At 48.0% G+C, this 25422-nt stretch overlaps 1 pseudogene; it reads left to right on the forward strand.

Annotated features, from left to right (window-relative positions):
- Positions 1–9273, forward strand: part of LOC134369089 (F-box-like/WD repeat-containing protein TBL1X) — a 31684-nt pseudogene extending 22411 nt beyond the window's left edge.
- Positions 9274–25422: the final 16149 nt, after the last annotated feature.

Consider the following 25422-nt stretch of genomic DNA (forward strand, 5'->3'; position numbering starts at 1 on the left):
AGAGAGGTTTATTACCTTGTCTAGTGACACACAGCTGGTGCAGCGTGGAGGAGGATCAGTCCCTGGTTACCAGTAACTCTGCCCTCCGACTTGCCGAGCATTCTAAATCATTTCCTGGCCACCTGACCACCTGGCGGATCTTTATTGTACATTCATTTGTGTGTTTCTCACCTGTTATTTTTTTTGACTCTACCAGGTGACGGACTGTACGATCAGTAAAAAATGCGTATTTGGAATCATGTTAGTCTTTTGGGTCATGTATGTCCCTCTTTACTCCTTAGTCAATCATGGCAGGAATAATAACAGTGTCCTTGAACATAATACCCATGGAGAAAATGTAAATTATGATGATGCTGGTGTGACCTTCAGTGTATGCTTAACCCAAAGTGACAAAAATATATTTCACATTCTCAAAGCTTTTGTGAAATGTTTTCTTTGGTTCAATGTATATTTAACATAAACGTCAACTAAATGTTCCAGTGACTGATTGTAGTATGTGAAAATGTATCAGACATTTGTGAGTTTACTTACAGTTTGACCCTTGAACAGCCCAGGTCCACTTATACATGGTACTTTTTTGGTCTGGTAAATACTGCACAATGCTATAAATGTCTTTTTCTCTTTCTTATGATTTTCTTAATAACATTTTCTTTTCTCTAGCTTATTTTATTGTAAGAATACAGTATATAATATATATATATATAAAACACAGAAAACATGTTTTATTTGAACGTTAATGTTATTGGTAACAAGTCAGATCAATAGTCGGCTATTAGTAGTTCCGTTTTGGGGAAGGCAAGAGTTACACGTGGATTTTCAACTGTGTCCTGGTCGGTAACCTAACCCGCCCATTATTAAAGGACCGATTGTACTCACAATATATAATCCACATTTGTTTGTGCTTGAGAAATTAAGAAAACAGTTGCAGACAAACAGTGACAGGTGGTCTAGAGCTGACCCCAAATGTAGGAATACCATGTTTAAAAGACACTTGCTGCTCTGAGTGATCCCTCTGAATGTTTCTACAATCAACCGAAAACATAACCAGCTCTTAAAATGAAATCTTTATGAAGTCCCACTGACAGACAGGTGTAAAGTTTCCAATGTCGTTGAAAATTCCAGTTAATGAACACTTAATTCCAATGGTATTTATGGAGCTGCCCCTGGCTGCTGCTTTAAGTATGTTCCTAGCATCAGTAAGTTCATCAGAATTCATGATTTACTTTGTGTTCCGAGTTGCCGATCACCTTTTTCCTTACTGTAAATCAGAGCCTGACCCGGGCATAATCCGATGGCTTTTTCACATCGCGTGGTCCTGGTTCATGGATGGTCGGTGAGGGGAATTTCCAGAAATGTCTGTTTGTGCAGCTCTTCATTTGGAAAACTGCTGGAAAGACATTTAGATATGTTTTGGTACAGGTATTTTAGCGTTTTGGGATGAGGGGGCATCACCACTGATTTGGGTAGTTTTCTCAGTTATCAGTTAAGGCTGCTGTGTCCGCTGCAGTAGGCACCAGCTCATGTGGCTGTAGGTCATCACATGTGGCCGTCCAAACTGCTGTGTGTAAAACACGCTGTGATTCCAAGTCCTAGGATGGGGGGCAAGAAAGAATGTCAGATACCTCATTAATATTTTTCTATACTGATTACATGTTGAAACAATAGTATTTTGGCATTATTGGAGTGAAATAAAATACACTGTTAATGAATTGTACCAGTTTCTTTTTTTCTTTTTAATGTGGTGACTGTAAAATTAAAAATTAGTGTAGTGACTCACATGATACCTCTGTGGGACACTGCTAGGCAGTTAGCTTATTTGGGGAGAGCACGGTGTCACACCAAGGTCAAGGTTCAGATCCCCTTACCAGCCAGCCACTAAAAACCCCCAAACTACAGAGAAAAGAACACTCCCCTCTGCTTCCCCTTCTCCTACTAATATGACCTGTCCTCATCCTGAACTTCCTACAGCTTCCCGGAAAAATTAAAGGAATAGCTCTATTGGACTGTGGTGGTTTAGAAGGAATAAGGGCCCACTGTCTTTTCTTGTATGATGCACTTTTCATGAGAAAACTTTGCAAGAAGAATAATTACTAACTTTTTCCTTTGTTTGTGGCGTGCAGACAACAATCATTTGGGATGCCCACACAGGAGAAGCCAAACAACAGTTTCCTTTCCTTTCAGGTTAGTTTTGTTTTGATTTTGTAATTTAAAAGGAATGATTCAGAGTTCTGTGAAATGTCCCTTAAAGTAATTGTGAATGCACAGAGGGAGCAGCCTGTGGAACCTCGCTGGTGGGAAGGAGACCCATTTTATGTTAAGTGTTGTCGTTCAGGTTTGCAAGGTACAGACGCCTCAACACCCACCTGCTCCCGAGTCTGGAAACACCAGCCAAAGAGCCAGGGCAGGCTTCTCTGTCCTGCTGCTCCGGGAGGGCTGCTGTGTTGGGGTCCCTGACACCACTCCGTGTTTGGCAGTCTGCTGGGTGGACACACAGGACTCAGCATAGACACCTAAACTTCTTGTGGGAACGGATACAAAGCAACATCAGCAAAGGGAAGAGGCATGAGGGATGAAGTCCCAGGGAGAACAGACGTGAGCTCCCCGGGGAGTCGCACGGGATCTGCTTAATTCCCCCAGAAGTCAGCTGTCTTCCAGTGAAGCCCGTTAGAGACTTGGTGCTGAGGGTTTTCATTTGGGGCTGGTCACATGGAGGCACCCATTGCCGACCCCATGCCCGATTCTAGACTCCCAGAGTCAAGCAGGTGCTCAGCACAAACTGCACTGTTTGCACGGACAGCACAGGCAGGGGCCGTTCCCATCAGTGAAGGAATGGTGAGAGCTCGTATCATAAGAGGTTGGTCAGACCTTGATGGCTAAGCCTCAAAGCACTGAGCTCCTGGCCCTTGAAGACATTACCTGGTTACAATGGCCCGAAACGCTATGTAGGCAGCACCCTGTTCTCTGTGTGACGTGTGCTCTAGTGAGGCACTGTTCACAGCCCTCAGGCCATGAGCTTTCCCAGTCAGGGTTCTGTGAGCACAGGGCACAATTCCAGAGCTTCTCTTTCTCAGAAGCAGCCTGTGATGATCCTGAATAAAAGGGACTCGCTGAGATTCCTACGGGAAAGGGGCACATCACGTGAGCAGCTCCCTCTCCCCCTTGCTGTTCCTTCCCGAGCCCCCCGCCTCCGGCCGTCACCTCTCACTTGATGCGTAAATGCCTCTAGGGAGTGTTCCAGTGGGAGTGCCTCAGGGGAGCAGAGACTATACAGACATGAGCAGTGCATGGCCATGAGGTCCCCGGAGTGCCAAGTGATCACTTGAGCAAGTGGGTGCCTGAGAGGAGGTGGGAGCAGTCGCCCTCAGCCGCAGACCCGCTCCTTGTAAGTGGACAGGCACGAGGCTTGGAGGCCACAGGTACAACAGCCATGGGGACTAACACATCTGTACCCCTTCTCTGGCTGGTAGCTGTGCTGACGGCCTGAGATGGCTTGTCTCACTCCATGCTCAGCATCACCTGAGGGCTTATCAGAACATCCTTGTGTGCAGCTGAGACCCCAGGACCTGACTGATGGACAGAACAAGGATGGAGTCTGGCCGCTCTGCCTTCACCACCTGGTCTTTACGTGTTCTTCCAACATCTTGGGGCACTGGCTCTGAGGACAGAACGAGGGCTGGGCTTTTAACAATGGCCCTGGGCATTTCGGTGCATTGGAAATTGTCTGGATTTCCTGCTGCTGTCTCAGCAAGGAACCCAGAAAGTAGAGAATGAGAACGTAACTAAAGTGCAGCATTAGTTAACCTTTGTATTGTTCCCATCGTCGTTACTTCTGAGGTCCCTTCAGGGGCAGGGCTCACACTAGATCAAGGAGTTGGGAAAGCTTGGACATGGAGAGGTCTAGCGGGGAGTGACCAGAGGGCAGTCACCTCAAAACCCTCAGCAGAGCCGAGGGTCTCTTGGACTCAGGGAGGGTGTTCCTCACGAGTCCTGAACCTTTCACCCAATTTCATCCCTAATATGGGATTCTTGTTGACTCTAATTATCCCCGAATCCATGGGATGCATTAATGTGTTGCAGGATTTTTTTTTTTTTAATTGGGGTGTCTTGAGCAAAGGCTATGAAATCTTTTTCCTCTTCTTTTTCCTGCTCTCTCTGTGAAAGCAAGTCTAAAAGGCCCACCGTGGTGATACTGCTCAAGCAGGAAGGTGCGGCGGCAGGCAGCCAGCACACCTCACCTGCCCTTTCTCACCTGTGCCGTGGGAGCAAGAGATGCTGCATGTCGTGGGGCACAGAAAGGGCCACGGGGCCTCTCTCCAGAGGCATCTTGTCGTCCCTGCAAATGTGGGAGGAGAGGGTCTTTAAGGTCTTTAAACCAAAGAGTCAGTTCACGAGGGAATATGTTTTATCGTGTTACTAGATATGGCTTCTCCACCATGCTGTCAATTGTTCTAAGTCAGGTGAGCTCTGTGCACAGCTGATAAATGTCAACGTCCTCCCTGTCTTTCCTGCTCCACAGCCCCTGCTCTTGATGTGGACTGGCAGCACAACACTACCTTTGCCTCCTGTAACACAGACATGTGTATTCATGTATGCAGACTTGGCTGTGACCGCCCAGTCAAAACCTTCCAAGGACACACAGTAAGTGGGACTTCTGAGTTTCAGACTTGAGTTCATGAGAATGTGATGTGGGAGCCTTTTTATATATATATTTTTTTTACCTAGAATCAAAGGATGCCGTGACAGCAGACCAGTTCCTCTGCAGACCTTTGCTCTTGAACTGTTGCAGCTACCCTAGGCAGCTGGATTAAATCAGTGACGGGAAGGCAGTGAGAAAAAGTGACCCTGAGGTGATCTAGATGTTGGACTTTGTGGCAAAGGCTATGAAAAAAATGTACGAGGATATAAAGGAAAAGATGCTTGCAATAAGTGAATAGATGGGGAGTGTCAGCAGAGAATCGAAATACTATGTTTGGGGAGTAATAAGTGAATAGATGGGGAGTGTCAGCAGAGAATGGAAATACTATGTTTGGGGATCCCCTGTTAAAGCAGAGGGGTCTGATCAAAGCCCCTGGGGAGTTGCCATCATGCCCCCAATTTAAGGGAATTCAATTCCATTGTCCTCAGTGCCTTTGCCTTTCATTACTACCCGCCAGTCTCAGCTCCCAGCCCAATGCGTTCCTGCTTCCAAAAGAAGGTTCTTTGGAGCACAGGTATCCATTGCCCCATGAATATCTGGCTGTGGTTACAAAGGGACACTTGCGTTTTCTGGTCTAAACTTGTTTCACCACTAATCCTGGATGATCTGCGATCTTTTAATAGTGCTGCCCACAGTCTGTGTGTGCCGTAGGGTACAAGGTCACATAGCTATGTGATTTCCAGCTGCCGTGCCCGGGATTTTACCACCGTGCCACCACTTGGCTCTTTAAATGGCTCTCCTTGTGGCTAATCGTTGGAACAAGCCTCAAGCGAAATGTGGCTGAGCCTACTTCTTCCTGAGACTTTTGAGCCACTTCTCGATGCTTCCTAGTAATTGTGACTTGGGCTGAGAGTGGCGGGTGGGTGGAGGTGGCGCTCCATTCCCAGGAGGGTTCAGCTTGAGACAGTTCATGGTGACTGGCTCCAAATTCCTGGGCCCCAAGAAACCTACCCATCGATTCTCCTGTCAGCATCCGCAGCCAGAACCAGCTACCCTTGTGCACATTGACACACGCCCACACTCCCACACATGCATGCACTCACTAACACCTCCAGACTCGAGCACATGCACGCACACACATACATGCATACACACTCACACACACGCAGGCACACTCAAGCGTACTCGCACGCACACTCACATGCCTGGACACTCATGTATGTGTATGAAAACCCACACACAGCCACATGCTGACACACTTATGCAGACTTGTGCACATGCACACAAAATCATGCATGCTCATGCACACTCATGTACACTTGTGTGCACGTATGTGCATGCACACATCTTCACACTCACACGTGTACACATTATCCGCTCTCCAGTCTGACCTCTTCATCCTCGCCTGGCTCATAGGAGCCCACTCCTTGGACTCACATGCATGCCCACTCACACGCCTGGATACTCATGTACGTGTATGAACACCCCCACACGGCCACATTCTCACACACACGTGCAGACGTATGCGGACTCACACTTATGGATACTTGTTCACATGCACACAAAGTCATGCACACTCATGTTCACTTGCGCACACATGTGTGCACGCATACGTCTGCACGCTCACACACAGGTCCACACGTTATCCCCTCTCCAGTCTGACCCCTTCATCCTCCCCTGGCTCACAGGTGCCCACTCCTTGGACTCACATGCATGCCCACTCACACTCCTGGACACTCACATCTACATATGCACACCAGCATACATGGCCACTTGCTTAGACACATGTCCATGTATTCATACACATCCATGCACTTACACACGTCTGCACACTTACACACCCCTGGGCAATCACAGGCACCTCTGTGCACATGCCACTCTCCAATCTGACCCTTTCATCCTCCCCTTGCTCACACAGGAGCCCACTCCCTGGACTCCAGGCTTTCTTCCTCCCTTTTCCCAGGCCATCCGTGCCATGTGGAACACTGATGTGGCCCTGCCACTTCTTTGCTTCACACCCTTCACAACTCAGTTTCCTTAAAATGTAGTGTGACCATATAATTTATCCTCCAAACCAGAGTTCTTAGGTGTGTGAAATTATTTAGAAAATGAATTATGAGTGTGAAGTTAGTTAATTGTTGGGCTGGACAGCAGGCATAATATTGTGGGATTGTCCTGAGCAGATGGGGCCCTACAGTCACCCTAAGGAAAAGACCCTTGTGTGTGCACCTTCTCCTTGGTCTCCATGTGCGGCACAGTGTTCCTCTGCCACAGGCTGTTCCTTTGTAGAACCGTGTTCCCTGTGTGTCCCCCTCTCCCTTGCCTGCCGGGTACATTTGCCTTTGTCCCCCGGGGCTTAGCTTCGGGATCTCGGGGCCCTGGTGGCCCTCAGGAACAGTCCTGTTCCTTTGTGCACCCAGCATGCTGAGCTGCCTGGTAGAACTCCCCTGCCCTTTGTATTTCCAGGCTGTTTGCACTGGAGGGCAAGCCCCTTGGGTGGGTTTTGTTTCTCCTGTGTGTTCTTACAGAGCCACCCTCGGGGCTCTGGCATGTGCTCGTGCACTTGGGGCACACGGGCCTCCTGTTCCCCGTGGCACCGCACCGTGGCTGAGGGGTTTCATTTGTCTGCATTGACCCCCGGCCACTGCCACTTGCCAGAAAAAGGTAGCAGATTTAGATAGAAGCAGTAGCTGTAGCATTAAAAATGCACAGGGAAGTGATTTCCATGTCCAGTTTTAAAACAGCTGTGGTTTTGGTGTTTTTATTTGCTACCTATACTGTATGTGAATTCTTCATTTGCTTCCTTCCTAGTATGGAATTTTTTCCCTTCAAGAAATATTGATGAGGGTGGCTGCTCATTTGTGGTATATGGCTGTGCTTTTATATAAATGAACAAGGCAAAGTGATGAAAAAGGAAAACGCATGGCCTCCCAGGCTCTTTGCTTTGCTTTTGGGGAAAGTCCCAGGTGGCCGATCAGCAGGATGACAGAATCTTGCTTCCCCTGGAGGATGGCCAGCAGGATGACAGAACGCTACTGCCCTCAGCAGCAGTCTCTGGTGGACGGTAGGCAGGATGAGAGAGTGCTACTGCCCACTTGTGTACAGCTGCTGGGGTGACAGGGTGCTACTACCCCCTTGTGGACAGCCACTGGGATGACAGAGCACTATTGCCCCCTGGTGGATGGCAGGATGACAGAGCACTACTGGCCCCTGGTGAACCATAGTCAGGATGAGAGAGTGCTACTGCCACCTTGAGGACAGTCACTGGGATGACATCACACTACTGCCCCCTGGTGGACGGTAGGCAGGAAGAGAGTGTGCTACTGCCCCCTTGTGGACAGTCACTGGGATGACATCGCACTACTGCCCCCTGATGGACGGTAGGCAGGATGAGAGAGTGCTACTCCTCCCTTGAGGATAGGCAGGGTTGTTACAGAGCAACATAGCCCCTGGTGGATGGTCGGCCGGGTGACAGAGCACTGTTGCCCCCTGGTGGATGGCTGGGTGAGAGCGTGCTACTGCCCGCTGCTGGATGGCAGGGTGACAGAGTGCTACTGCCCCCTGGTGGACGGCCACCATGATGACAGAGCGCTTCTGATCCCTGGTGAACGGTAGGCAGGATGAGAGAATGCTACTGCCCCCTTGAGGACAGCCCCTGGGATGACAGAGCACTACTGCCCCCTGGTGGACAGCAGGCAGGATGAGAGAGTGCTACTGCTCCCATGAGGACAGCCAGAGTGGTTACAGAGCACTATTGCCCCTGGTGGACAGCGGCTGGGATGACAGAGCACTATTGCCCCCTGGTGGATGGTCGGCCAGATGACAGAGGGCTTCTGCCCCCTGCTGGACGGTAAGCAGGATGAGAAAGCACTGCTGCCCACTTGTGGACAGCTGCTGGGATAACAGAGCACTATTGCCCCTAGTTGATGGTCATCCGGATGACAGAGCACTGTTGCCTCCTGGTGGACGGCAGGGTGACAGAGTGCTACTGCCCCCTGGTGGACGGCCACCATGATGACAGAGCGCTACTGCGCCCTGCTGGATAGCCAGTGGATCTGTTCTCAGGCCTTGATATCCTTTCCAAACCCGTTCTATTTTTCAGAATGAGGTCAATGCTATTAAATGGGATCCTTCTTGAATGTTGCTAGCATCCTACTCTGATAACATGACATTAAAGGTAAAGTTGGCATCTGTAGGGATGAGCTCTTTTACCCTAAACAGCCCACAGTACTGAACGCAAGTCTCACATGTGGGGGTTATCTGTACTGAGTCCTCTTCCTTCCTCTATAATTTGTCCCATTACTGACTGTCAGATTAGCTCTCGCCCAGTGAACTCTGATGTACCAGTCAAGGGTCCTGCTAGGAGTCCCAGCCCTTCCTGGGCAATGACCTGCAGTTTTTTCCAGTGGGACATTCCAATGGCTTGTGTACGGTTCACAGCCAGCAGTCTCTTGGCTCACTGGAGGGACATAGCTTACTCATATTGTTACCACTGTGTTCTCTAGATCTGGAGCATGAAGCAGGACACGTGTGTGCACGACCTGCAAGCTCACAGCAAAGAGATATACACCATCAAGTGGAGTCCCACCAGGCAGGCCACCAGCAACCCCAACTCCAACATCATGCTGGCGAGGTAAGGACAGGACGCCTGCACAGCCCAGCCTCGGCTCCTGAACTCAGCCTGGCCCGCTGTCACTGAGGCAGCAGCACAGCAGCAGAACTTCCTCATACGCAGAGAGAACAGGACGTTTTGCTGGAGCATTGAACGTCGTAGCTCCCTTTTGAAGGGGCCGAGATAGAACTTTTAAGTGAGACTTGGAGAAGGCACTTTTAAGTGAGACTGGGAGAAGGCACGTGTTGAGATGGCTTCAGGCACTTGGCTTTGCTGAAGGTTTTCCTGACAGCAGAGAAAGGAAAGGGAAAGAGTTCACCTTGGAACTTGGGCTTGGTTTATTCCTTCAACTCAGGGCTTACATGGGCAGGAATTTCAAGCAGGGATAAAGGTTCCCCCAGCCACAGCCAGACTTGACCTGACATTGTATATAGTGAGTCCCCTAAGACACCAGCTTCGGAGGTAGTGGAGTGGCCAGCCAGTCACCGCCAGAATTGGGAAGAGGGGTTATAAGTGACAAAGGTGGCCTCCCACAAACCACGTGGCTTTAGGCTTCATTCAAGAGCATTATTTTGCCAGAAGCTCGCCAGACCCAGTTAAGAGTAGAATGTTCCACTCCCGTTATTTCAGGAAGAACTCTTAGAAGAAGAAGCTAAAGAGATTCTGAGAACGAATGCTGTGTTTGCAGTGACCTGACTTGATGTTAACACTCTGAAGATTGAGGCCTTGGTTAGGAATATAGTTGTCCTCAAGCAGAAGGTACTTATTCAGAGACACTCAGGACAGTAGCTGGGTGTATATATCCTACCATCACTGCACAGTAGTAGACGGTGACGATGATGGTGATATCTTACTCTGTACTGGGGGAGATGAGTAGACTTAAAGCTTTTGATGGTGTGACAACTAAACTGGCTGATAAAATGGCCAGTAAATTAAAGTCAGATGGGAGCTGTCTCATGGTCACAGTTTCATCTTTACAGCCAGACTCCCCTCTGTCACAGCCTCATCCTCACAGACCAGCCCAGACTCCTGGCTATATGTCCCACTTCCTGCTCTCCCTGAAGAGAGAACGTCCCTCCTGCAGTTGTCCCTCCATCCCACTATCATCATCGTGTTCCCTCCACGGGATCATTCCCCTTAGCATCTCAACGTGCTCTAACGTCGGTCATCGTGAAAACAATAACAAAACAAGCCTCCTGTGACTTTACGGCCCCTGCAGCAACGAGGCTTCCACAGAAATGGCCCCAAGCCAATTATCTCATTTCTTCCTTTGCTTGCTCAATCATTGTCTCCTTGTTCCCTAGGTCGACTTTATACACGACGTCTCTGATGTGCATTTCTCCATGCCCAGTGAGTGTCGAGTTGCTGTGAGAAGGTGTCCGCTCACCCTCTTCCTCTCGCAGCTCACCCCAGTCAAAAGCATCATGCTCTGGGCGTACGCTGGTGATGCTCAGTGTCCTGTCTTGGAGGGGTCCCTTTCACTGCATAATCAGATAAGTCGGGATTCTGATTTGCAAGCTGCAGAAACTGACTGGCTAACGGAAACCAAAAATTATTGAGAGGGATTGCGGCAGCCTGAGAATCTCTGGGAACCAATATGGCAGCTACACAGAACTGCCAACATCAGGCTGCAAATCTTGGCCAAGAGGATGACAAAGAAAGCAGTGGATACTGCCCACACCCTGAAACTGGACCCTGGACCCTCCCCTCAAAGCACACTCAATGCACCTCCCAGCACAGACCTGCCTGCTGCCACTACTGCTGCCACTGCTCCTTCAGAACCGCTTCTCTGCCACCCATTCCGTTGGGCACTCACTTCTAACTCAGAGACTCGGGAGACATATCTGACTGGCACTGTCAAGTCATGCACCCTGCTCTAGCTGCAAGAGAGGATGTAAAAGCAAGTAGCTAGCCTCTCTGCTTCTAGAATGAGAGGTGGAGCTGTGCCTCATCAGGTTGGAGAGAATGCTCAAGGAGAGATTAAGAAGGTACAGCAACAACTATCAGAGACCCCTGGGCAACCCAGATACCAAGGTCACAGGGTTTTCTAAGTGCATCTGCAGCTTTGTGACTCCAAAAGTCCAAATCCAGATCCTTTCTGGAACAGCTCTTCTAGAATGAAAGGGATACTTAATCTTGATGTGAAAGGAAATGTCACATGGCTGAGCTGTCCACAGGGTCCTGAGAAAATCGTGTCTGTCTTTTCTATTTTATACCTGGGTGTCTTGTGACCTCAATGCATGCTGCAACAATTTTTGCAAAAAGGAAAAAATACACAAACACACACGTATATTCATGCTCTGCATAACAACATTTCAGCCAACAATGAGCAGCATACACGACAGCGGTCCCATCAGATTATAATGAGTATACCATATAGCCTAAGTGTGTACTAGGCTATACCATCTACGTTCGTGTAGGTACTCTCTATGATGTTCACGCAGTGATGACACCACCTAATGACACATTTCATGGAACAGATCCTCAACATTAAGTGACACATAACTGTGTGGAGATATGGATAAAGATCTGAGCAAAGTCAGGTTCCAAGGATTCCTTTGACTATGTCATCGGTTAGCCCAGCACGAGAACACAGGCTAAATTAGTGAAAAAACCATGCCCCTTATCCACCCACTAGCGGGCATATTGAGGACATGCTGTGCAGCTGCTCTGTGACACCCACATTTCCTGTTCATCCAGCTGGATCACTACCTTTCCTCTGGCCCTATCCATACCCTACTCAACAGCATTTGCTAGAATGAACAAGAAAAACTTAGAAACTATACAAATACTTTGAAATTTATCAATACCCTCCTAAACAACCATTGGTTTAATGAAGAAATTAAAAGGGAAATTAAAAAGTTTTATGACACACATGAGAATGGAAACATATCATACAAAAACCTATGGGACACAGCAAAAGCAGTTTGGAGAGGAAAGTTTACAGCACTAAATTCCTTTATAGAAAAAGAAAGTTTTCTAATAAACAACCTAAAGGCACTAGAGAAAGAACAACAAATTAAACCCGAAATTGGCAGAAGGAAAGAAGTTAGTAAGCTCAGAGTAGAAATAAATGAAATAGAAATTTAAACAATTGAAAAGGTCAATTAAACGAAGAGTTGTTTTTTCCAAATATAAACAAACTTGGCCCAACTTTAGCCAGATTAACCAAGAAAAAAAGAGAAGATTCAAATAAATAAAATGAGAAATAAAAAATGACACATTATAGGTGATGCCACAAAAATTCAAAAGATCATAAGGGTCTATTATGAATAACTATACACCAACAAATATGATAACAGAGGAAATGAATAAATTCCTGAAGAAATACAATTATGAAGAAATAGAAAATCTGAACAGACCAAAAGCAAGTGAGGAAATGGAATCAGTTATATAAAATCGTCCATTAAAAGGAAGTCCAGGACCTGATGGTTTCACTGCTGAATTCTACCAAGCTTTTGAAGAAGAGTTGATACCACTTATCTTCAGATTATTCTAGACATTGAGGAGGAATACTTCCGAACGCATTTTATGAGGCCAGCATTACTCTGATCGAAAACCAGACAAGGACACACACACAAAAGAAAATTGTGGATCCTCACTGATCCACCTGGTTGGCTGCCTTTGGTTTTGACCATCTTCTCTGGAGGATTTTCACAGCCAGGCATATCTGTGTTCTATACAGATGTGTAAGTATTTGGTATATAAGTTAAAAAAAAAAAGGAAGGAAAAACCATAGATAATGAAGTAAGCACTAAAAGAAAGGCGAGAGAGATCAAAGATAATGATCATGTGACACATATAAGTGACGTCAATGATTTTAGAACAGGGATCTAGCTAGACTACTCAATATATTCTACAATCTGCATATAATCTCTATTTGTTTACTGATGTTTGTTTTAAAAGTGAATTTATCCAAAAAATGGTGCTGGAACAAAGGGAAACCCATATGCAATAGAATAACGATGTACCCATTCCTCACTTGTACACAAAAATTAACTTAAAATGGACCTAAATAGACTTTGTAATGCCTTGAATTATGTCCCCCCAAAATTCACTGAAGCTTGAAATGTGTCCCCCACGTTTCATGTATTAGAAACTTGGCGCCCACTGTGACCGTTATGCAGTAGGAAATCCTATTATGGTAATTGGAAGGTGGGGACTTGAAGAGGTGATTAGATTGTAGGACCGTGCAGTAGTGAATGCATTAGTAATGGTGGTCAGAGGCGTGGTTCTGAGGGCTTTAAAAGGAGAGAGAATGAGGAAGTTGGTCTCTGTCTCTTGTTTTCTCTGCTCTGCTATTCCACAAGGTGATACCCCACGTCACTGAAGTCACCACCATGATCCTCACCAGATGTGTTCCCTGGACTTTGGATGTCCCAGGCTCAGAAACTGTAAGCAATAAATTTCGTGTTCTTTATAAATTGCCCAGTTCTGTGGATTTTGTTATAAGCAGCAGAAATAGACTAATGCAGACCGAATGGAAGTGTTTGAACCATAAGAAAACATAGGTATAACTCTTTGTGACCTTGGGTTAGGCAATGGTTTCTTAAATACGACCGCAAGAGCATAATAAACTTAAGAAAAACAATTTTAAATTGGACTTCATGAAAATGAAAAGCTCTTGTGCTTCAAACGATACCATGAAGTAAGTGGAAAAACAACACACAGAATGGGAGAAAAACTTTGCAAATCACACATCTAATAAGGTACTTGTATCTAGAATATATAATGGACCCTTACAACTCCATAATAAAAAGACAAATAATCCAATTTAAAAATGGGCAAAACAGTTGAATAGACATTTCTACAAGAAGGTATGCAAATGGCCAGCAAGCACACAAAAAGATGATCAACATTATTAGGAACTGCTGAAATCAAAAGCACAATGAGTTACCACCTCACCCACCCTAGGACAGCTAAAATTAAAACAAATGAACAGATAAGAAGTGTTAGCGAGGCTGGGGAGAAACTGGATCTCATACACTGCGGGCAAAATGGCGCAGTCACGTTGGAGGGCAGTTTAGCAGTTTCTTACAAGTTTATACCTAGAGTTACCATGTGGTTCAGCAACTCCACTCCCAGGTGTATATCCAGGAGTATATGATGAAAACATGTTCACACAAACACTAGTATACAAATGTTCATTGAAGCAGTATTCCTAATACTAAGCACAATGGAAACACCCTAAATGCTCATCAACTGATAAATGAAAAAAACAAAATATAGCATATTCATACACCGGAATGCTATTCAGCAATAAAAAGGAATTGCCTTAGCCTATTTGGGCTGCTGTAACAAAATACCAAAAACTGGGTGGCTTATCAACAACAGATGTTATATTTATCACAGTTCTGGAGGCTGGAGGTGCAAAATCAAGGTGCTGGCAGATTCAGTGTCTGCTGAGGGACCATTCTGGATCACAGATGACACTTTCTGTCTCCTCACACAGTGGAAGGGACAAGACTACTCTCTGGGGTCTCGTTTATAAAAGCACTAACCACATTCACAAGGACTCCACCTTCCTGATCTAATCACCTCCCAAAAAGCCCCACCTCCTAAGACCATTTCAACATACAAATTTGGGGGGACACAAATATTCACACCATAGTAGGTATAAAGTACTGACACTTGCTACAACATGGATAAACCTTGAAAATATTATGCAGTTTAAAAAGCCACACACACAAGGTCACATATTTTATGATTCTATTTAAATGAAATGTCCAGAACATGCAAATCCATGGAGACAGATAGTAGATTTGTGGTTGCCAGAGCCTGGAAGGATGGTAGAATGGTGAATGACTGGTAACTGGCACAGTGATTCTTCTTGGGATGTTTAGAACATCATAAAATTAAATGATGGTGATGGTTGCATAACAGTGGGAATATACTAAAAACTGCTGGATTTTACCCTTTTTAACGTGTGAACTTTGTAAAATTGTTGATAGAAAGCACGCAGGGGCTCCATCCAAAGGGGCCCTGATTCGAGCAGACCCTGAACTTGGTGGGGAACAAATGCTTCCTGGACTTGGAGCCAGAAGACCTGGATGCTCGCCCTGCCCTTCTGCGTCCAGCATGTCTGTCACACAAGTTCTCTTGTGTGTTGCTGTTTCCTCAACACACATTCACATCCCAGCTACAGTAGCAGCGACTCCTACGGACAGCCTACTATGTGCCAGGCACTGTCCATGTACATATTTCACTGCATTTACTTGCTCCTGCCAGTGGCCTTATGAGGTGGGTACCATTTAACAGCTGAGAAAACAGAGGTCTAGAGAGGTTAAGCAATTTGCCAACAGTCACACAGCTACCGAGCACTTGGGCAGGAGTTCAAAGCCACCAGTGCCCAACTTATTAGCCACTGTGTGATCCCCTCCTGACAGCCACCTGAAACTCCAGTGTCTCAATTCTGTGTTTAGCATAAAGTGTCAATATATTATCAGAAGAATGTTTTTCCTCCGACCTTTATATACAATCAAAAATTGCTTATATTTGCACTAATCGTTTCTTAGTATTTCTTCAGTACCAAATATTTAATTTCTTGAATTATTTATTTTCAAGGTTTTGAACTCCTCAATATTTTGAATCTGCCTTTGGCCTCTGACACAAATGAGCTATCCTAGATATTTCTGGGTGGAGGCGCCAGATGACAGTTTGACTGAGGGCACCTGCCTTAACACTTTCAAATGCTCGGTGGTAGCTCCACCCTTCCCTCATGAGATGGAACTAGGGCAGAAATCCCAGCTCATTCTGGCAGCACATTCCTCAGTCCTGCCCATCTCCATATCACCAGGTAGGCATCCACTGCGTAGCAGAACAGCCACCAGAAGCAGGCGCTGTACAGCAGCTGGATCCACATCTGCAACCAGGAAGAGCCCAGCATCAAAGCTCCCTCAGACAGGCAGGAGATGTCCAGCCCAGCCGTGAGATGACAGGCAACACAGGACGGCTCCTGGCACACATTTGGCGTAGGTCTGGAACTGAGGGCAGGCTGTGGCCTCTATCCTCTGTCTGCTCAGCTGGACCTGACTGACAAACCCACTTTCTGGCACACTTGCAGGCACAGTAGACAAGGCTCTAAGAAGTGCAGTTTAAACTGCCATGAGGGTTCTAGGGGCTAGGAAGTAGAAGCTTTTTCTCTGGGAACGAATGAGTTCAGGCAGAAAAGACTCAGAAAGTCGTTCCAAGTAGAAGGGGATGGAAGGGGGCTCAGGGTGTTGGAAGATCAGTAAGCCTTGCCGTTGGGGGCTGAGACAGATGCTTCATCAGGAGGCCATGGAAGGGAAGGAAGGAAGCGGGCAATTCTGCTCCAGGACAGAGAATCAGCACCACCTGGGTAAGCTTTACATCACTCCCTTGAGCATCCACTTGGTGAACAGAGCATAACGTCTGCATGTGTATTATACATATTTATTTATTTCATGGTTTATAAACCATGAATATGTTTAGTATATGTTATTATTATATGTAACATAATATGTTTGAATATTAAATGTTTGTGTGATATAAGTTAAATATAAAATATTTATATGTTACCATTATGTATATTTAAATATATTTCCTTAACGTAATTGATAATATTGTTGTGTGCTTGTGGCTCCGTTTAGGGTAAGTATGGTAAGGGCACACACTTGTGCTTCCAGGGCTGCGGGTGGAGAAGCCACACTTGCGTGTGCATTAGCATCCTCTGGAGGGTTTATTAAAACATAGACCTGGCAGGGCTCGTGTCAGAGTTCCTGATCAGTAGGTCTGGGGCATGGCCTGAGACTTTGCATTTCTAGCATATGCCCAGGGGCTGCTGGGGCTGCACTTCGAGGACAGCAGTGTGACAAGAACGCAAGTAGGGTGGAGAGGGGGACAAAGGTGGGCGCACCTACCGCACTCCCCATGCAGAGAGAGGCAGGCCAGATGTCTGTTCCGTTCACATCGGAGATGTTCTCAACGAAATCTGGGAGTCCGAACAACACCGAAGAACGTATTATGATACCTACGTGAGAATTAAATGATGCTTGGTGTCTGATTCTAATTCAAATCTAAAGCTGACTTTAGTTGCTTTGTATAGATAACAGATAGATAGATGGACAGATATAGATATAGACAGACAGACCGACAGACAGATAGATTAACAGACAGACAGACAGACAGACAACAGATATGATAGTAAGGAAGCTAGGAAGATATGATAGATAGTAGATAAGCATGACAGATAGAGATAGATGATAGAAAGGAAGGGAGGAAGAGAGGGGAAGGGGAGGGGAGAGGATGGAAGGGAAGAGAAGGGAATTGAAGGAAGTTAGAAAAATCTACACATATTGGAGTGTGCAGAGAGAGAGAAAGAAAATATACTGCATTACTCAGGAAATAACTCTTATGATAGCAAGGCAATCCCATGCACTTTGATTTCAAATTGAACCATCTTTGGCTACAGTCTCATCTATATATATATTTTTTATATTGTTTGCTTGGCATTGCAACGTGATGTTGTGAAGAGCAATCTGTATTTCTCAGCTGCAATTTTAATGTCCATGTTAATTATACCTCATTTGAAAATGAATTATTCATAAAGCACAGTTTGGAAGTTTGAATATATAAATCCTTCATTCTTTTTAAAAAAATACATTTAAGATTTTCACAAATTAGCTCTCAATAATTTGCTTTTTACATTTGTTATTTGTGAGTTTCCCTTGTTATTAGACCCAAATATCTAATGCTACTTAAAACAGCGCACACACTTACGGTACATATTATGTTTTTTTCATTAGGTAATACAATACCCTTTGTTTAAACATACACTATGTAATACACTACTAAAGGAGAACTGGGGACACTAAGACATACTATTTCTCATTATCAAGCCACTGCTAATAAAAATAATGCCTTTCTTCTGTACATAATTTTTGGCACATAGCACTCCTTTGAGCTCAATAAAAGCCCAATGAGGTAGGCATCGTATTTCTTATCTTTCTGTAAGGGGACAGGTCACCAGCTTTCTTCTGACTTCTGCTTTCTCCTCATTTCCTCACAACACTATCCACCACCCTTTCTAAGGCTAAAGGATGTACGCATAATAATTCACTAACCCTCAAAAGATGTCTGGGTACACATTTACTTCCAGATATTCAAGTTATAGAAACTAAGTTACTATTAAGATGCTTTTCCAAAACGACTTAGTAGAATCAGGAAGAAAAGCAGTTTTGATTGAATTAGCCTGCACGCAAGTGATTTTACGCCAAATAAAAAGGAAATATTGCTTCCCTGTATTAATCCTCAAGTCTGATAAAGTAACTTGAGGTTGCAATGCATTTATTTGAAGTCAAGTTTCTTGAGCGCCTTCAGTCACGTTTTTGGCAATGTGGGTAAGGGGACAGAATAGCTGGGCCCTAGACACACAGCTCTGTGCCCAGAAACTTGCACAAGGTGGGGTATGGAGGGCAGTTAGCAAATACCTAACAGCCTTCAAGGACAAACATTCTGCAGATACATGATTCCAAAATGGTCAGCCCCTATCACCCAATTGCCAGTGTGGACAGTATTTTGACCCGATTCAAAGAAATCTATTGTACAAAACAAAAACAAAAAACAACAAAAACACTTACGATACAACTAAACATATACTGATGACATTAAAGAATTGGTTTTAATCATTTTAAAGTGATAATGATATTAAGGTTATATATGTTTAAGAGTCTTTGTCTTCTAGAGCTGTACACTGGAATCCGTAGGGATGAAATGATAAAAGTTCTGGAATTTGCTTAAAATTAATCCAGTGAGGAGGATGAGGGGGTGTGTAGATGAGCTGAATGAAGGGTAAGAGGAATTTATTTTATTCATTTATATATCATTTACTACATTCACATATGCTGGAAATTTTCCAACATAAAAAGTTAAACAAAATGGCAAAATCTAGCTTAGATGTCTGTAAAAAGTGTCATCCTATAATTTAAAGCAGATGTTGGCAAACTTGTTCTGTAAAGGGCCAGATAGTAAATATTTCTGGCTTTGTCTGTCCAGAACTTAACTTTGCATTTGCAGGGCAAAGGCAGCCCTAGACAACACACAAACGCACAGCATAGCTGCGTTCCCATCAACTTTACTCATGGGCACTGACAATTAAACGTCATGTGACAGTCACATGGCAACATATACTATTCCTCTTTCGATTTAAAAAAAAAAAAGCATTTAAAGATGTACACCCACTCTTAGCTCATGGGCCATAGGAAATGAGCAGCAAGCTGGATTCCGACGTGGAGAGCAGCTTGCGCACCTGTGGTGTAAAATCCAAACCTGAAAAACCGGGGCAGGGGAAGGATTTCAGGTTTCAGATTTAAAAACACGCGAGACAAAATATATGGTGCAAAACAGAAAAGAATACACACACCACCTGGTGGGTTACGAAGAGATCCAATACATTTTTTTGCACTTTGCTTAACTGCAGTGAAGTTTTCCGAGTAAGCAAACGCCAGACACCATAAACTGAATTTTTAAAACCAACGTCCCTCGGACACGAATTTTACCGACCATAGTATTTGCAGAATACCCTAGGAAAGCACTCCTGGATGACCCCCTTTATCTGTGCTCAGATATCCCGCCCAACCAGCGACTGAGAGCCCTAACCGGGACACCAGTACAGTCTGGAGCATTCAGCCCACACAAAGCACGGCCCCCAGCGGGGTGCGCGCCCTCACTATGCACCAAGCAGGACCTCTGCGAGGCGTACGCCCACACCCTGACACGGATAAGGTCTGGAGTTCTCGCCCCACACGGAGCAGGTCACCCTGACTTGGCAAACACGCTCTTATCCCACACAAAGCAGGAACTCCCGAAGGCCGCGCACCCTCCAACCAAAAGAAGCTGATGCCGTGCCCGGCGACACGCAAGCCACGCTCTTCATGGAGCACGTACCCACAGTGGGCCTCTCACCATCACACGGCAGGGGAACATCACCACCTCCCCACTCTCGCAGAACGCGGGCCCACACCCCTCAAGAGCAGGTCACCGACAGCGGACCACAGGCCCCCACCCCACAGGGAGCAGGACCCACGCGGGCCGTGTGCTCTGAACCCGAATGGAGTATGATCCCACACCGCGGGACGTGCGACCTCAGTCTAAACTGAGCAGTTCCCTTCTGTGGAATGCGCACTTCAAGCAGACACCAATAAAATCTGTAGTCTTCAAAAGCACGAAGCATGTCTCCCAACCAGCTGCATGTCCTCACCCTGGACGCACGGAGCATGTCCCCGCGAGGATCACGTGATGTCACCAACGCGGGTCCCACGCCTTTAGCCCTGACGCAGCAGGTCCCAGAAGCCAGTGGAATGCCCTCACCCAACACGGCGCAGCAGTTCCTCGCGCTGGCCTTATACCGTTATAGCGCACTGAGAACGTCTCACCAAGGGCCGTGAACCCTCACACCGTACGCTTGGCCCACGTTCCCGCGAGTGTCACATCATCTCACTTCACAGGGAACAAGACTCCCGCGGGTCGTATGACCTCCTTCCGAATGGAGTATGCTTGTCTACCGCGGGAAGCACGCCCTGCCTCTGCACTGAGCAGGTCCCTACGCGGTAGGGACTCACGCCTCACCTGGACACCTACCTGTAAGGCCTAGAGACCTCACTCCGAAAGGCACAGCTCCGCACCGTTGGCCAGGCGCCCTCTCCCGGACATGTATAAGATTTGCAGCCCTCCCACTTCAAGGACCAGGTCCGTCCCCTCGGGCCGAGCGCCTTCACCCTTCAAGAACATGTCCTCTCCACAGACCGTGGGACCTCACCCACAGGTAGCAGGACACCAGCGGGATGCGTGCCCCACTCCTGAAGAACATGTCGCCTCCAGCCGTCCGTGGGACCTCAGCCCACAGGATGCTGGACACCCTTTGCGCGTTTTCACCTCTGAAGATCTGGTCGCCCCAAGCTGACCGCAGGACCTCATGCCAAAGGGAGCAGGACCCCAGGGGGGCACGCGACCCGCGCTTGAAGAGCATGTCGCCCTTAGGGGACAGCGAGACTTCACCCCACAGAAAGCAGGAACCCGTGGGTCCCGCTCCATAACCCCTGAAGAGGAGGTCGCCCAGAGCGGAACGTTGGACCTCACCCTACAGGGAGCAGGAACCCCGCGGGACAGGCGCCCTCACCACTAGAGTATGTGGTCCCCAGCAAACCGCCGAATCTCATCCCGCAGGGAGCAGAACACCCGGGGGTCGAGCGCCCTCACCCCTCAGGAGCAGGTCGCCCCCAGCGGACCGCGGGATATCACCCCACAGGGAGCAGGACACACGCGGGACGCGGGCCCTGCAGCCGAATGGTGCATGACACCCCACTGCGGGACGTGCAACCTCATTCTACCATTAACGGGTCCCTAGGGTGGGACGCATGCCTCAAGGGGACACCGATGAAGTCTCTAGTCCCCCAACGCAGTAAGCAGGTTTCCAAATCAGCCACGCACACTCACCCCGCACGCAGGGAACATGTCCGCGCCAGGGTCACGTGATGTCACCAAAGCGGGTCCCGTGCCTTTAGCCCTGACGGAGCAGGTCCCAGAAGCCAGTGGAATGCCCTCACCCAACACGGTGCAGCAGTTCCCCGCGCTGGCCTTATACCGTGACGCACTGAGAACGTCACGACAAGGGCCGAGAGCCCTCACACCATACGCTTGGCCCACGTTCCCGCGAGTGTCACATCATCTCACTTCACAGGGAACAAGACTCCCGCGGGCCGTATGCCCTCCCTCCGAATGGAGTGTGCTCGTCTACCGCGGGAAGCACGCCCTGCCTCTGCACTGAGCAGGTCCCTACGCGGTAGAGACGCACGCTTCACCTGGACACCTACCTGTAAGGCCTAGAGACCTCACTTCGAAAGGCGCAGGTCCGCACCGTGGGCCGCGCGCCCTCACCAGGACACGTATAAGATTTGGAGCCCTCAAACTTCACGGACGAGGTCCGTCCCCGAAGGCCGAGCACCTTCACCCTTTAAGTACATGTCTTCCCCATCAGAGCGAAGGACATCACCCGTCAGGTAGCAGGATGCCCGCGGGCCATGAGGCCTGCACCCTAATGGAGCATGATCTCCAACTGCGGTTCACGTGACCTCCCTCTACTCACAGGAATACGTCCCCCGCCTAAATCTCTGACAACCACTAACTGTTTTTCCATCTCCCCTACGGAGGGACGCACGCCTTAAGGTCACACCGATAAAGTTTGTATTCCTCAAAAGCACTAAGCAGGTCTCCAAAATATCGGGCGCCCTCACGCCGCACGCACAAAGCATGTCCCCGCGAGGGTCAGGTGACCTCACCACGCTTAAGCAGATACCCTCTGCCGCACACACACTGGCACCCAGACACCTACAAGGCCATCTTGTAACCACAATTAAATCCTGAGTTGCACAAAAAGCCTTCCCCAGAGAATCAGCAGCAAAGCAGCAATTTAGCTCAACCACAGAGCTCGAGTGCTGGTCCTCACAGGAAGTTCCCCCATTTCAGAAGTAAGCAAAGGACAACAAACTAGTTCCAGTGCAGAGTTTAAGTGGTAGGAACAGTGAATACTCTAACACAGAAGTGACAAAGTTCTGATATTAACCAGTAAAGGTCTAATGCCACCAAAGAATACCTAGAAGGACTGGAAGAGTATGAGCCTGTCTGCAGCGAGGCTGTGCCAGTACGAGACACATGATGGCACTGCTGCCTTAGGCTCAATGGGACTGAAATGGATGTTTAAAACAAGGAAAGCTCAGGCAGTTGCAAAGAGTGGCTGGACCCGAGGGTTCTTCCCGAGGGCATGCCTTTAAGCACCGTCGCGTGAGTAATGGTCTTGAGACACATCTCTGCAGCGTGGGCTGTGGTTGAGGAAGTGTGAGCTACATTAAGTCTCATTTTCTGTTACCACTGGGGAGGGGTTTGCAAAGCAACTTTGTGTTTAGGGAAACGTCGAGGTTACAAAGAGTCCCGATGCACCAGGGGCTGGAAGGAGGAGGCGTCCGTTCCCTCATGTCAGCATCTAGGGATGCAAGTGGACAGCTCTGCTGCCGCGGTGACTCGGGCCCAGGCTGTGTCCTCCTGGCTTCTCATTTTCCTCCTTGGTGGAGGGCCAATAGCAGGGCAGGTGGGTGGTGGTGTGGAGTGACCACGAGGCACAGCGTCCTTCGTTCCTCCTCACACCAGGCCAGCTCGGATACACCTCACCTCCACCCACTTCCCACTGGAAACTTGGGACATTGCGCCCAAGCTGCAGGGCAGGGCGGGTGGGAGACGTTGTTTGGACACAATCTCAGGACAAAGGAAAGCACACTGTGGCGGGCAGCCAGGTGGCTCCAGCACTGCGGGGTGAGCAGGGCTCTGGCCACGGTGATGCCTGGGCTGCAGGTCAGTGCAGACCAGACCCCGAAGCAGAGTGGCTGTGGGAATCCTGTTAGAGGGGTGTGTGGCAGCTTCCAGCCTGACGCTAACAGTGGAGGTGATCACGCCAAACTGCAGTTCTGCATCAAGTGTGGGAGTGGGTGCCCTGGAGAAGATTGCAGGAATAAACTTGCCTTCAGAGAGTGTGTATAGCTGTGTTCAACACGGATGCAGTCGTGTTATGCACAAAATTTCTCCTATTGCTTCCTCTATTTGTCTGCATATTACACACCCTTGTCTATCCTGTTGAATAATCCAGCTAAGTCCATGCAGATGGCTGTGGGCCACCGTGCTGGGCCCTGCTGTAGCAAGTGGCTGGTCCGCACTCAGTCGGGTCTAGGCCCCCAGGGATGTTGCCATTCTCTTGGTGTGTCAGAGCGCTTGTGGTACGTCGCTGCTTTGTAGAGAGCGCTCGGGTGAATGTGCTTGCAATGTAAACATTTTCAGGGTTTACGAGGGAGGGTGGCACTTTATCTGCAGCCCAGCCTCCCAGGGAGCCTGTGAGTGGGACAGCCGTACTTACAGAAAGCCGGCCTTGTTTAACAGCACAAATCAGCAAATTCACTCTAATTGCAGACACTTGGTAGAGAATGGCCAATAGCATGTCTGACATCAACCGGCATAGTTAAAACTCCCAGGCGCCGTAAGTCTCTGTTACACGGAAAATATCCACCACTATCATTTGAGAGGCATTAATTGCTCTTAGCTCCCCAGGCAGCATTAAGGTCTCACCTTGTGTTCACGGGGCAGCTTCAGGCTGGGGCCACATGTGTGACACAGTCTTTTACAAAAGGGCACCGTGTATGCAGAAGGCCAGCTAGAGGTGCCTGGTATCTCTGATGAGATCTGCAGAACTGATTCTGTTTCACTGTCCCTAGGGAGGTCACTGAGGCCCAAAGATGCCAGCAGACCCCAGGCACCACTTCATGGCCTGACAGGTAGATTCCCGGTCAGGGCCCTACACAGAGCATACGTCTGAGCAGATAGTGGCCGCCTTGGGCAGAGAACACACTAATCTTTGGAGCCCAAGGGACACACCTGGAAGTCCCAAGTGGGGACCACTACTGGATCCATGAGGCCCAAAGTGAGTTTGGCATCATGGTTGAAATTAGGAGCACGGATACAACTGTCCAGAAGGGCACAGCTGGGCCTGAGCACACTCAGGTGAGGACACCTGGAGTCCCATGCCTGTGTGGTGAATTGGGCGCGGGACCAGGCCAAGGCTGAGGCATGGGCACAATGGTTTCTACCCTGGTTCTCCACATGTCAGATGTTCTATGAGCCCAGCGTCCCTCCCCAATGAACCAGCTGCCCCTGGAGAACAGCAGCATCCCTGCTCCAAGGCTGAAATCCCTTCATCTTGTGGGAGATGTCGCTGGGCAGTGCAGGGAGCATGGAGCTGGAGGCAGAGTTGTGTGGAGGATCCAGTTTCACCATTGACAGCGTGCACCCTGGGACAGCGGCCCCCTGCTACATGCGCACCCAGGGCAGCCCCTCCCTGCTCAGCGGCACAGCCGCGAGGGGGTTAGAAAAAACGAGGGTTAGAAAAGTCCCAGTCTAAGTATGGCTGTGACACTCAGTGCAGTCAATTATGCACAGTCTCAAGTAGTCGAGAGCACTCACACATCGAGCACATGTCGCAGCCAGGCCAGACAGACTGTGACAGAGGGAGTATGAGGCTGCTTCCTGAAGGTTATGTACATCAAGGCACAGCCCTCTGCTCAGGACGCCCCCGGGTCCCTGGGGACCCTGTAAAGTTACAGGGGACATACAAGGGGGG

The sequence above is a fragment of the Cynocephalus volans genome, unplaced genomic scaffold (assembly GCF_027409185.1).
Source record: "Cynocephalus volans isolate mCynVol1 unplaced genomic scaffold, mCynVol1.pri scaffold_35, whole genome shotgun sequence".
In the NCBI taxonomy this organism is placed as follows: domain Eukaryota; kingdom Metazoa; phylum Chordata; class Mammalia; order Dermoptera; family Cynocephalidae; genus Cynocephalus; species Cynocephalus volans.